Consider the following 15,142-nt stretch of genomic DNA (forward strand, 5'->3'; position numbering starts at 1 on the left):
CATCACCATTATCACCTTTACAGTCTTCTTGTTTTAGTTGTTGTTGTTCTTGTTCTTGTTCTTGTTTTTCTTGTTCTCGGTCTTGTTGTTTTTGTTGTTGTTGTTGTTGTTCTTCTTCTTCTTCCTTCTTCTTCTTCTTCCTCCTCCTCTTTTCAAAACTTCCTGCAATGTCCAAGACTTTTAGTGCTTTGCTAAATGTTTACAAAGTGCTGCTTAATCTTTTTCCTTGCTTACTTGCTCTTTCTTACCTCTCCATTCACTCTCTTGATTAGCAAATTTATACCACCCAACATGTCTCTCAACTTTACATTTTCAGGAAATTGTGCTGTTTACTTTTTTTCTAGTTTCCCTCTAAATAAGAGAATTGGGGCTCATAAAATTAAAACCCTCCTCCCATTTTATAATTTTATTATTTTGGATAGGAAGTACTGGCATGAATCAATGGCTTTATTTCACATGTTGTCATTTCCAAGTAGTGGTGATTCCTAAGTGATGGCTTCCAATAAAGGCTTGCTTAATCACATTCATGAAGCAAAGAACCCAGGAGGATCTTGCAGATGACTGACCGGCATGGCATTGTAAACACAGACACTGAGCAGAGCAGGGGACAAGAATTTGTTTAGGGCTAGGATTGCCTCTGGAAGAGCAAACATTTAGTCCTCATGGTATAATTAAGCACAGCATTGTTAGTGAGTCGAATATAAATTAATTTGGGCTTAAATTTTTTCTGACTGTCATCTTAGGAAAAAGTCTTGTAAAATTGCTCCTTAGAATCTGTTGATCTGTTCTGACTTATGGAAGATAGGATGGCCAGGAACATAGTCTGCTTTTGCCATTGTTTCTTTATAGCCTTGATGCCATCTGGGAAGCATGCTATCTGCTCCTAGAAGCTCTGGGGTCATCCCAGTGCATTCCAGGGCCATTAGCTGGAGTAGATTCTCTATTACATTATACCATGTCTATGTTTATGATGAAGAAGTGAACTCTTGAGTATGGTTTTAGCAGGAAAAGAACAATCAGCAAATTAATGTACTAGACTTCTATGTAGCCTTTAATAAAGGTTAATTATCACTCCAGTGCTATACAGTCTGCTGCTGTGAAGTGAGTTCTTAACTCATGGCTTAGATTTGTACTCCCTAATTTTATTTTTTCATGAAACTCATGCTATGTTATCAGTATAGATCCTGGTATTGCTCAATACTAACAGGCTATTTGATTTATTAACTTTCCAATCCTCCTGGAATTCCATAGCTATTTGTGGTGTGGGCTCTCTCTCTCTCTCTCTCTCTCTCTCTCTCTCTCTCTGTGTGTGTGTGTGTGCTGAAATGTTCAAAATTTTGACTTAATCTTTAAATGCTGGAATTTTACCACAAAATTCTGGTGCAAATACATGGCAAATCCTTAATTTTTATAAGAAAATCCAACTGATCTACAGTTTCAAAGATAAAGGAATGTGTCTTTTTCTCAGGGTGATCAGAATTTGATCAAGGAAATATTTGGTACAGTGTACATAAGGTTATGATGATGATGATGTGTGTATGTGTGTGTGTGTGTGTGTGTGTGTGTGTGTGCACCGAGTGCCAGAGTACACATGGAGGTCAGAGGATGTCTTTGGGCAGTGTATTCTCTTCATTCACTATGTAGTGGGTGCAGGGGGATGTGTGGAATTGAATTTAGGTCCTACAGCTGTCACAGGAACATTGCTAACAACTGAGCAATCTCTCTGGCTCCTGAAAGTAATTTAAGTGAGAAAATTTTAGAGTTGAAAAGATACATGCCCAGCGTCCTGAGTTCCAAGGAAGAGACTAAAGAAAGTAAGGAATTCTCCCCATAGAGGCAGATAAAAGCACAGTGGTGAATAATTTTACTCTTTGCTGCCTTTTGTACTTCTCAGGTAAACTCCATTTCCATCTTGACCCTCATGAACTGGATGAAGAAAAGTCAGTGCAGCAGGTAGCACCTCCTCCCACCCCTGCCAACCAACCCCGGCTGTAGTTGAAAGAACATGAAACCTAGTGACTCAATCCAGAGGTTATGATCTGGTGGCCATCACTATTTTTCCAGGTATATTGAGCCATAGTTGAAGTTTGCCAAACAAAAACAAAAACAAGCAAGGACTGAAACAGAAAGAGTTCCACTAACTGCGTTGAGGTGTTGGTGCAGAGGGCAGGTAAGGTCGATTAATAACCGGCCACTCCTAACAAGGTTTGGGCTCTTACTGTCAGAGGGTAATAATTAATGATCAAGTGTTAATGGAGATACTGGGCTGTTGATGTCATTAATTCAGCTCAGTGGAGCCAGTTCTGCCCGGGACCTGCCACAGCTGTCACCGCATTGGCTTAATTATTCTAGTGCCTTCGGGCTTTTTGCTTTCATTTTTTTCCCTTTACCCCTTTTCCCTTACTAACTATAGGACATTGTGCTTTCCCTGACACAAAAGTATGAAGAGCGGCCAGCTCCCTGGGCAGTGCCAAGCCTCGAGAACGTGGACACCCAAAGGCAACAAAGGAGACCAGAACTTTTTGCTTGGATGAAAAGATAGGAAGTCCCGAGGAAAAGACATGTTTAAAGAGCCTGATTGTGCAGATGTAATTTTGGGGGCTCTTTAAGGATTTGTATGGTGACCGTGAACTCTGAGCCGTGTAAAATGTCAAAGTGCTCACCCTCTCCCACAGGAGAATAATTCCAACAAAGGAAATATACAAAGAGTGGCTTCAGAGTGTTGGTGAAACATGAGGCCGTACCACTGCCCCTCCTTGAAGGGACAAGGAAGTCAGCTCAGCTTGGCCAGTGGGAGTGAAGTAAAGCATCAAGGGAAATGTCCCTACATCCCCGTTGTCGGCGCTCCTTCTTAGGAGAGCAGGGATCTGACTTCTCTGCTTTTAAAGCCTTCTTGCATTGAGTTGCTTCTATCTCAGGCTGCTTTGAAAAAAATTTTTTTCTGCTTTCAAAATACTATTTTGATCTTTCTCCTCTGCCTGACCCAGTGATAGCCACAGTTTTTAACTTTCCTCTTTGGAACTGGATGGGACAGTGTATTTATTTATTTTATTTTGCAAGATGCCCAGCTTTCAAAATCATGTAATTCAACAAAACCCGATCTCCTTTCTTTAGATGTGTATTTCTACATCTGGTAGGTCAAGCTAAACCAGTGTCTCCTGACAGGATGTTGCTTGACTCCTGTCCAGGCTGAAGTACTTAAAAAATGCCAGGCACTACAACAATTTTAAATCTCTCTCTACACTGCACATGGCTATTTAAAATAATTGAAGCTCTTCAAATTTTTATATGCGTTCAAATTTGGAAGTCATTGGTTCTGAGCATGTGCAGGACACAATGATTTAAGGTTATTAGAGTCTCCTCAATTTATGCTGAGTGTTTCAGCTTGAGTCTGACAGGGGAACCTGAACTGGGGCATTTACAAGTGATTTAACATTGTCATTACACTCAGATGTTGTGCAGGTGATCAGAATTATGGACACTTGTTTACTTTTTGAGAAAAGCACTGTAAAAATGACAGATTTTTTTCCAGTTCAAACGATATTATTAGCCCACCAGAAAACACTTAAATTAACCACTTAACGTGCACCATAACCCAATTTTACTTTCACTGTCATAGTTTCCACCAATGACCTGATTAGAACTACAACTGTAAAGCCATATGAGCATTTGGCTTGGTAAAGAGCTGTTCCCTTCGAGAGCACGCAAGGAGAAATAAGACTTCAGTAAAACACCTGATGCACTCTGATGATGTCCCAGAGTCTGTAGTAGTTTACCCTTGGAGAGGAAGTAGGTTTTACTCTGAATACAGAGATTTTTGAATGATTGCATTTCACACACAGTTTAAGGTTTAATTTCAATGTCTTAAATACGTACTTTTATTAATTATGTTTTCACATGAAAAAGTTGTACTATACTATCTTTAGTTGAAATACATCTTAATTTTTAATGTCTTCTTTGATCTGGAGGGCTCTAAAACAAATGCAAGGGTAGATAGTTTGGACGTACACCAGCTGGAATTCTCAGATGATTTACTTGGTCACTTGATGGCCCTTTAATATTCCTTGGGGGTCTTTTACCAAAAGACATTCTCTGAACAGGAACACTGAAATTCTACTGACTATCTTGATGCCAAGTCTCTGACATGGAAGGTGGATTTATGGCTTAATAGCTAATATTATATAACAACAAAAAATCTAGTCATTAAGAAGTCTGCTAAATCTACTATGTTCATAGCAGCCCTATTTATAATTGCCAGATGCTGGAAAGAACCCAGGTATCCCTCAACAGAAGAATGGATGCAAAAAATGTGGTATATCTACACAATGGAGTACTATTCAGCCATTAGAAACAATGAATTCATGAAATTCTTAGGCAAATGGATGGAGCTAGAGAACATCATACTAAGTGAGGTAACCCAGACTCAAAAGGTGAATCATGGTATGCACTCACTAATAAGTGGATATTAACCTAGAAAACTGGAATACCCAAAACATAATCCACACATCAAATGAGGTACAAGAAGAAAGGAGGAGTGGCCCCTGGTTCTGGAAAGACTCAGTGAAGCAGTATTCAGCAAAACCAGAACGGGGAAGAGGGAAGGGGTGGGTGGGAGGACAGGGGAAGAGAAGGGGGCTTACGGGACTTTCGGGGAGTGGGGGGCTAGAAAAGGGGAAATCATTTGAAATGTAAATAAATTATATCGAATAAAAAAAATTGAACAATTTTTATCTCACCTTAGCAAGAATTTTAATGTACTTTAAGGCAATTCTTCCTACAGTCATTTTTTCCTGTTTCTATCTGCCTGTCCATTGTTGACTTTCAGACACATCTTCGATAATAATAATTAAAATCAGCATTTGTTTTGTATGTACATATAAAAAAAAAGAAGTCTGCTAAAATTCTGAATGTTTTATTTGTGCCTCTGAGAAACACATGGATATTGTTTTGTCTGATTTAGATGACAGACACAGGGGTGAAATTCCAGTCTATCTCTCTGTCAGTTCCTGTCCTCAGAAAATGTTTTCATTTTGATAACAAATAGGATAAGTCTATCACAGATTTGATATTTTTAAAATCCCTAACCTGGATTTGGAGTTTGAAACATTCTAGCCCATGAAAACCATCTGATTTTAGGAACTAGTTATTTTTTCCTGAATCTATATTTTTATTAGAGCAGAAATTTAACAGGATTAGAAATAGAAAATGCTAATTATAGAAAGCATGTTGTATTTGGGATTTCTGTAGCCCTAGGGATTTAGGGCCCCAAGCTATGAAAACTCCCACATTTGGTACAGAATTCAACCTTTGCACTAAAATTTATTATTAGTTTGAAACTTGGAACAAAAAAGTTTTATATTCATGTATTTTCTTTCTCCTCTATTTCTTTAACTCTTTTGGGTAGAATTTTGACAGGAGCAATAAAGCCAAAAGAGTTTGTTTAATTGTTTGTGCCTTTGCTAAGTTAAGGATAGATATATCAGTGTACAGTGTTGTGCTATTAAATAATAGAATCACCTGTACCTAGGTCACGGATAGAATGAGCACCATCTATGAAACCCACAAGAATGCCTACCAATAACCTCATCTAAACAGCTAGGTCTGTTTGGAAGCCCTTGAGAACTAGAAAAGCTATTTGGAAAGACCAAGAGACTGTTTGAATTTAAAATTCTTGATTTTTTCAACAGTTCTGGCTAATTAAACCAATATAAGCATACATTAGATGTGTTTAAAATGCATCACTTAAAGAATGTCATTACACTATATTTTATTAGTAGCACTGTGGACAACTATATCTGAAATGTCAAGGACATTAATAACCGTACCGTATGTTATCGCTATGGGCATTAGCTCCCATACCTTACCCATCATATCATATAATGTGCATCTCTTGACTTTGGGGGATAAATAAGAAGAATTCTCAGTCTAACACTCACTGTTTTCAAATGACTTCAGTTTTAGAGAGAGATTAATTTAGTAAATCTCATTTTATCATATAAGAAATAAATCGCAGAGTGACAAAGGATAAGTAAGAAATATTAATACACAAACACTTGAAGGAAGATATAAAATATGTGGTTTGCTCTGTGGATATAAATGACTTTCTTCAAAAAAACTTTAAAGGGAATGATGAACAGATTTCACTTCATAAAAATGAAAGGATAATTATTTTCCTGTATATGAAAATGCCAACATTGGGGTGAAGAGATACAGTACTCATTAAGTGTTTGCTGGGCCAGTCTGAGGATCGGAGTTTGGATCTTAGAACTCACAAAAAATTTGAATTGGGACAATGGCCCTCCTTAATTCCAGTCTTAGAAGGGGGTTGAGGACCCCAGAGCAAGCTAGATAGTAAGACTAAGGCTGTTATCCTCAACTTTGGCTTTGATTGGGAGATCCTGCCTCAGTGAATACAAGGTAGAACTGTAAAGAAATGATTCCCAGACATCATATTCTCAGGAAGCCATGGATTTTTATATCCTACACATAAACACGCATGTACAATGGAAGGAGGTCAAATCCTGGCTGGGAGACTGTAGTAGGATTCTGTCTTAAATAAAACATAAGAACAAGAATATCATTTGAGATGTAAATGAATGGAATGATTAATTAAGCAAATAAGAAAGGGAGTAATAGTGATAAAATTCTCACCTAGCATGCATGAGACCCTGGATTAAATCCCCAGTCTTGCAAAAACAAAACAAAAGAAACTAGAATGTAAACAAATAGGAGACTAGGGAAGAGACAACCTGCTCAACCAGACAGCATGAACTCCAGGTATGTCACCTTTCTGTAGACCTCCCAGACTCTCTTGGTGCCACCAAACCCTATTCCCTATCTACCCAACCTTCCATGTAGCTCTGTCTTTGTGCCCAACTTGTGTGGAAACCCCCTGCTTAATCACAGGCCACACCAAACAGAAGACCACAGAGGAAACAGAGAACAAGGAACAAAACACCCATCCAGCAAAGATAAACTCAGAAATAGGCACCTGGATCTATAATCAGTCCAAACCTAAATGCCTAGATGCTAGTGCAAGAACACAACATCAGCCAAGGTAATATGTCATGACCAGGGCCCAGCTATTCTACTACATACAATAAGTTCTGAATATTCTGACACAGCTCAGAAAAAGACCTTAAAACCAACTTTATACTGATGATAAAGTTCCTTAAAGAGGAAATGACTAAATCCCTTAAAGAAAGCCAAAAGAGCCAAGAAAAAGTCAAAGGAAACAAAACTGCTCAAGACCTCAAAATGGAAATAGAAGCAATAAACACACATACACACACACACACACACACACACACACACACACACACACACACAATAAAGGCATTCTGGAACTGGAAAATCTAGGTAAGCAAACCTGGACTGCAGATACACGCTTCACCAATAGAACACAAGAGATGGAAGAGGAATCTCAGTTGAAGCTATAATAGAAGATATAGATACAGTGGGCAAAGAAAAAGAAAGCTGATAAACACTTTGAGCAAAAGTGTCTGGTTACAAGATTAACTCAAAATATCTGTAGCCCTTCTACATAAAAATGACAAATGGATGAAAAAGAAATGAGGTAAATAACACCCTTCGCAATAGCTACAAACAACATAAAACATCTTGGGATAACTCTAATCAAGGAAATGAAAGACTTAAATGATAATAAATACAAGACTTTGCAACATGGAACTGAAGAAGATATAAGAAGATGGAAAGATATCCCATGCTCATGGATTGATTGATAGAATCAACATAGTAAAATTGTTACAGTGTCAAAAGCAACCTAGAAATTCACTGATGATCCATACATAAATCTATACACCTATTAATGCCTGACTTTTGGTAAAGAAGCTACAGACAATGGAAAAAAGAAAGCATGTTTGACAAATGGTGCTGATCTAACTGGATGTCTGCATTTAGAAGAATGCAAAATAAGTCTACATTTTTCACCCTGCAGAAAACTCAAGTCCTAGTGCATCAAAGACTTCAACCATAAAAACATATATACTGAACTTGCTAGAAAAGAAAGTAGGAAATAGTCTTGAACACATTGGCACAAGAGACAACTTCTAAAACAGAACACCAATAGTGAAGGCACTGAGATTGACAATTAGGAAATAGGACCTCATGAAACAAAAAAGCTTCTGTGAGGTGAAGGACACCATTAATAAGACAAAAATGACAGCCTACAGAATGGGAAATGATTTTTTTATCATCTCTAGTCTGATAGAAAGCTAATATCAAGTGTGTGTGTGTGTGTGTGTGTGTATGTATCAAGAAATTCAGAAGGACATTTTTGCAGGCAAATGGATAAAACCAGAAAATATCATCCTGAGTGTGGAAATCTAGGCTTAAAAGGACATGTACTGTGTATACTCACTATACTCACATATAAGTGGATATCAGCCCAAAGTACAGGATAGGATACTCATGCTGTACTTCACAGACCCAAGGAAGCTAAACCAGATGCTATGCCCAAGTGAGGATGCTTGACTCTTACTTAGAATGGTGAATAGCATAGTTACAGGAGGCAAATTAAGGAAGGGAACTGGGTGGGAGATGGGACAGGGAGGGAAATAAAGGGGGTCAGACTCAGATGAGGAAGGTAGGAGAGAGGGCCAGGTGACCAGGAAAATGAATGGAAATCAGTGCTAACCAGGGTGGGGCATGGGGGACATCACTAGGAAGTCCCAGAGACCTTGGATTTGGGAGGCCCCCAGGACTCTATGGATGTGATTTTAGTTGAGACAACTTGCAGTGGGTATATGGAACCTTAAGTGGCCACTTCCTGTACCCAGGAAGGAACGCCCCTAGAGGATAAGGACACCAATCTACCCATAAAACTTTCAACTCAAAAATTGTCCAGTCTACAAGAAATGCAGTGACAAAGATGGATCCAGACTGAGGGAATGATGAACCAATAACCATTTCAATTTGAGAACCATCCTATGTGAAAATACCAATCCCTGACAGTATTAATGACACTGTTATGCTTGGAGACAGGAACCAATTATAACTGTGCTCTGAGAGGTTCCATTTAGTAACTGACAGAAAATCAACAAGATAGATAAATGCTTAGCCAAACTAACAAGTGTACAGAGACAGTTTCCAAATCAACAAAATCAGAAAAGAAAAGGGAGACATAACAACAGAACCTGAGGAAACCCCAAAAAAGAGATAAACAAGAGAGTTTATGAATCAAACCAGAACCGCATTACTTAAATGTTGAAAATTAATACCCAGTTTTTAAAAATTCATTGGTCCCAGAAATAAATGAAGAGATATACCATGTTCATAGACCGAAGGGAATGTTCTAAGATGGCTTTTCTCTCCAGGTTTGTATACTGACATGAAAAGCACACAAACATTATTAGGATTTTGTGTGGATTTCAACAATGTGATTGCAGAATTAACATTGAAAAATCAACAGCTGCAGAGAAGGCTCTAGAATAAGCAGTTTCAACAAAGTAAAGTGAGTAACCCACACTCCCCATTTTAAGTGTAGTCATAGTTCTGCAGAAATGAGCAACGATGCTTTTGTTAACAGGTCAGACTCAGACCAAGAGAGCATGATTAGAATTTCAGAGATAGATTCTATACCATCAGTCACTGGCAGGTGATGGAGAAGCATGGTATTTTTAATATATTCTACCAGAAGACTCCATAAAGTACTGGAAACTGATGTTGACTCAATAGTTACTTCATTAAAAGAAACGAAGTAGAAATGCATTTTAGATTTAAAAGTAGAACTCTGGACTAGAGCATTATAGAATAAACAATGGCTAAAAGCACTTTGTGATATGGGCAAGGGAAATATTTCTTAGATAAGACAAAAAAGCAGATACGACCAAAGGAAAAACCCATAATTTAGAACTTATTAAAAATTAAAAATCTCTGCTATTTGATAATAATGTGAGGAAAAGGAAAAGTGGAAAATATATCTCCATAATACATTTGGTAAACGGGTTGTATTCAGAACTGTGTACAAGAACTACTATAACGCAATAAAAAATTAAAATCAACCAAATAAAAACCAGGCAATTAGATTAGAGTAGCTATCAAAGCCAAGGCATAGATGACAAACATATGGATGGATGTATAGCCCCACCAGTCCACAGGTATGTATAAATGAAGCACAGTGAGGTAGTGTAAAGGAGAAAAGATTTTCATTATGACCACCCATCATTGTTGCTATTTTGTTGTTGGTGCCCTTATTTTAAATTTTTTATTTTGTGATCATGATATAATTACATTATTTCCCCCTTCTTTTTTTCTCCCTTCATCCCTCCTATGTACTACTTTAAAAAATCATGGCTTATTTTTATTAATTTTTGTTTCATACATATATGTATTTTTACATATAAGTACAATCTGGCCACTTTGTAGACTTTTTTATTTAATTAATTTATTTTTACTCATTCACTTTACATCCCTCTCTTTGACCCCCTTCTGGTCACCCCTCCTACAATCCGTCCCCCATTACCTTTCCCCCTTACCGTCTCCTCTGAGCCTCTCTGGGACCCCCTGGGTATCCTCCCATTCTGGTACCTCAAGTCTCTGCAGGGCTAGGTGCTTTTTCTCCCACTGAAGCCAGACAAGGCATCCCAACTAGAAGCAAGTATTCTACATACAGGCAACAGCTTTAGGGATATCCCACACTCCAGTTGGGCTACATAACCCACATGAAGACCAAGCTGCACATCTGCTACAAATGTGCAGGGAGGCCTAGTTCTGGACCTTGTATGTTCTTTGGTTGGTGGTACAGACTCTGAGAGCCCCAAAGGTCCAGGTTAGCTGACTTTGTTGGTCTTCCTGAGGAGTCCCCTGTCCCCTTAGGGGGAGCAATCCTTCCTATTCTTCCCTAAGAGTCCCCAAGTTCCATCCATTCTTTGGCTGTGGGTGTCTGCATCTGAGTCAACTGCTGGGTGGAGTCTCTCAGAGCACAGTCATGCTAGACTCCTGTCTGCATGCATAACAAGTGTCATTAATAGTGTCACTTAACTGGTGCTTGCTCATGAATGCAGCTCAGGTTGGACTGGTTATTGGTTAGTTGTTTTCTCAGTCTCTGCTCCATCCCCAATCTGCATTTCTTGTAGACAGAATACATTTTGGGTTGAAAGTTTTGTGGGCAGATTGGTGTCCTTATTGCTTCACTAGGATTTCTCTCTGGCCACAGGAGGCAGCCTCCCCATGTCCCATGTCCCCTATGTTGTGAGTCACATAAGGACACTCCATTGATTCTTGGGAACCTCCCCTATCCGTGGTCTCTGTCTCTTTCTGGAGATGTCTCCTACTTTCTCCCATCCCCTGTCAGTTGTCAATTGCAGATTTCCATTCATTCTTATAGCCATCTCCCAAACCCACCCCCACCGGACTCAGAACCAACCCCCTTCCCACCCCAATGCTCTGTCCCACCCAGTTCTCTCCCTTTATCTGCCTTCCACGACCATTCCATTCCTGCTTCCAAGTAAGACTCAAGCATCCTTTCTTGTGCACTCCTTTCTGTTCAGGTTCCTTGGATCAATGGACTGTAGGATGGGCATCATGTATTTTACAGCTAATATCCACTTATAAGTGAGTACATACTGTGCATGTCCTTTTGGGACTGGGTTACCTTACGCAGGATGATAATCTCAAAAGCCATCAATTTGCCTACAAAATTAATGATGTCTTTGTATACTATTACTTTGTATGCTATTACTTGTATGTATCCTTTTAGGGTTGACCATTTAGTATTGGATAACCAATTAGTGTGTGCTTCCCTGGTGAAGACTATTCTTTCCACTCTCAGCATTCTTTAGTTGCTTGTACAGTTCTTTGTATAGGGTTGAAGCTACCTGGGCCTCCACACTTGTGGGACTATTGTTGTCCTTGTTCAGCTCTAGCTTAGGTATCTGTGTTGGTGATTCTGTATGAAAGTAGCTTCTGACATAAATGGGAGACACAGTCTCACAGAAAACATCCTTCTTCATGAGGGGCAAGTTGAGTATTTTCCACTTAAAAAATTGAGAAGATATTGAATTGGTTTCTGAAACATAAGTAAGCCTACACACACAAACACACACTCACACACACACATACACACACACACACTCACACACACGCACACACACACGCTCACACACATACACACACATATATACACATACTCACACACAGACACACTCACACACACACACTCACACACACACACACACACACACGCACACGCACACACACACACACACACACTCACACACACTCACCTTTAAGTAAAAGCAAGTATCTGTAGTTTGAGGTGTTGAAGGATTGATGTACAATTAAAATGGAGATAAGTGCTTTACAACAGAAAAGATATGCTTGATTTTGGCTCTCCTATTAGGCTATATTCTATATGTAAAGATTCATGGTTACACAGATATAGAAAAAGCCATATTAGAAAAGTTAACCCAAGTGCATCAATTATTTTTATAAGAAGTGCTAGCTAGAACAATAACAACAAAAAGAGATCAAGGGGATACAAATTGGCAAAGAAGAAATAAAGGTATCACTATTTGCAGATGACATGACAGTATACATAAGCAACCCCAAAAATTCTACCAGAGAACTTCTTCAGCTGACAAACAACATCAGTAAAGTGGCTGGATATAAAATTAACTCAAATAAATCAGTAGCCTTCCTTTATACAAATGATAAAAATTCTGAGAGATATTAGGGAAACAAATCCCTTCACAGTAGCCACAAATAATATAAAATATCTTGGGGTAACTCTAACCAAACAAGTGAAAGACTTGTATGACAATAATTTCAAGACTCTCAAGAAAGAAATAGAAGAGGATCTCAGGAAATAGAGATCTCCCATGCTCATGGATTGGCAGAATTAACATAGTAAAAATGGCCATCCTACTAAAAGCAGTCTATAGATTCAATGCAATCCCCACCAAAATCACAACACAATTCTTCCAAGACTTGAAAAGAACAATTCACAAATTCACCAAAAACCCAGAATAGTGAAAACAATTTTTAACAATAAAAGAACTTCAGGGGAATCACCAATTAAGCAAAAAACCCAAAATAGTGAAAACAATTCTTAACAATAAAAGAACTTCAGGGGAATCACCATTCCTGACTTCAAGTTTTACTACAGAGCAATAGTAATAAAAGCTGCATGGTATTGGTATAGAGAAAGATGAGTTGATCAGTGGAATAGAATTAAGTTCCAAAAATAATACCACACACTAATCAAGCAAAAACTAAACAATCCAATCAAAAAATGGAGTATAGAACTAAACTGAGATTTTGCAACTGAGGAATTTCGAATGACCGAGAAGCACCTAAAGAAAATGTCAAAGTCCTAGGTGATTAGAGAAATGCAAATCAAAATGACCCTGAGATTCCACCTTACACCAATCAGAATGGCTAAGATCAAAACCTCAGGTGACAGCACATGTTGGAGAGGATGTGGAGAAAGGGGAACACTACTCCATTGCTGGTGGGATTTCAAACTGGTACAACCACTCTGGAAATAAATCTGGAGGTTCCTCAGAAAATTGGAACTAGATCTACCTGAAGACCCAGCAATACCACTCTTGGGAATATATCCAAAAGATTCTCTACCATGCCACCCGTACACGTGTTCTACTGTGTTCATTGTGGCCCTATGTGTCATAGCCAGAAGCTGGAAACAACCTAGATGTCACATGACAGAAGAATGGATATATAAAATGTGGTTCATTTACACAATGAAATACTACTCAGCTATTAAGAATGAGGATATTCTGAGTTTTGCAGGCAAGTGGATGGAACTAGAAAAATATCATCCTGTGTGAGGCAACTCAGACCCAAAAGGACATACATGGTATGTACTCACTAAGAAGCTACAGAACTCAAAAAGGTCAACAAACTGAAGTACCCTAGTGAGGATGCCTCAGTCCTACTTTGGGAGGGAGAAGAAAGCAATCACAGTGTGGAGGGAGGTAGGGAACAGGGAGGGAAAGTGGAAGGAGTGGGGGAGTGGGGAGCTTGATCTGGTATTGGGGGAGGGGAAGGGACTGAAGCCCTGAGTGTCGGCAGAAAGAAGGGAAACAGGCAACTTCGGAAGATAGGAGGTTGGGGGAGCCTCCAGAATGAACCAGAGACCTGGAAGGTGAGAGATTCTCAGGACACAAAGGGAGGGACATTAGATAAAATGCCCAATAGAAGGGAGAGGGAACTTATAGAGCCACCTCCAACAGGAAGACAGGGCATCAAATGAGGGAGTGGAGGATCATACCACAGTCACAACTCTCACTCATAATTGTTTCTGTCTGAAAGAATTACAGGGATGGAAATGGGGAGAAGCCTGAGGAAAAGAAGGTTCAGTGACAGGCCCAAAGTGGGATCTAGCTCAAGGGGAGGTCCCAGGCCTGACACTATTACTGAGGCTATGGAGTGCTCACAAAAAGGGGCCTAGCATGACCGCACTCCAGAAGACATAACAAGCAGCTGAAAAAGTCAGATGCAGATATTTGCATCCAACCAATGGACAGAAGCAGCTGACCCCTGTGGTTGAACTAGGGAAGGCTGAAAGAAGCTGAGGAGAAGGGCCACCCTGTAGGAGGACCAGCAATCTCAATCTAGACCCATGAGATCCCTCAAACAGTAGGCAACCAACCAGACAGCATCCACCAGCTGATATGAGGCCCCCAACACATATACAGCAGAAGACTGCGGGGTCTGGGTTCATTCAGAAATGATGTACCTAACCCTCAAGAGACTGGAGGCCCCAGTGAGTTTAGAGGTCATGTGGGGTGGGGGATAAAGACATCCATGTAGTGACAGGGGGTGGAGAGGAGGTATGGAATGTTGAACAGTCAGAGGGTGGACTGGTGGGGGGGCAATAAAAATGGATTGTAAAAAAGTAAATAAATTCATTAAAAAATGTGTATAAGTACCAGGCAAAAAAACTTGGGCAAATAACTAATTATAAGAATTTTCCTTGTTCTCTAGGAAGTTTTGCTTCTGCTTTCATGCCATATAGATATATGTATATATATTCACAGTTTTGTCTATCTGTAAAATGTAACCATGCATGAGATATAACATGATACCTATCTTTCTGAGATAGGCTTGAGACATGCATTATTTGTTATCTTGAGTTAAATGTATTTTTCTGCAAATAACC

At 39.2% G+C, this 15,142-nt stretch overlaps 1 long non-coding RNA gene across 15 annotated transcripts in view; it reads left to right on the top strand.

Annotated features, from left to right (window-relative positions):
• The window catches only part of LOC127685340 (uncharacterized), a 54,618-nt gene extending 50,027 nt beyond the window's left edge, over positions 1–4,591 (top strand). For 10 of the 15 annotated variants that reach the window (XR_007977836.1, XR_007977828.1, XR_007977837.1 and 7 more), the window contains 2 exons: positions 1,895–2,170; positions 2,441–4,591. This is a non-coding gene — a long non-coding RNA (uncharacterized LOC127685340). Of the gene's footprint in view, positions 1–1,894; positions 2,171–2,413 lie in introns of all 15 variants that reach the window. The other 5 variants (XR_007977833.1, XR_007977829.1, XR_007977831.1 and 2 more) reach the window with 5 other exon arrangements.
• The last annotated feature ends 10,551 nt before the right edge of the window (positions 4,592–15,142 follow it).

Source organism: Apodemus sylvaticus, chromosome 5, assembly GCF_947179515.1.
Source record: "Apodemus sylvaticus chromosome 5, mApoSyl1.1, whole genome shotgun sequence".
In the NCBI taxonomy this organism is placed as follows: Eukaryota; Metazoa; Chordata; class Mammalia; order Rodentia; family Muridae; genus Apodemus; species Apodemus sylvaticus.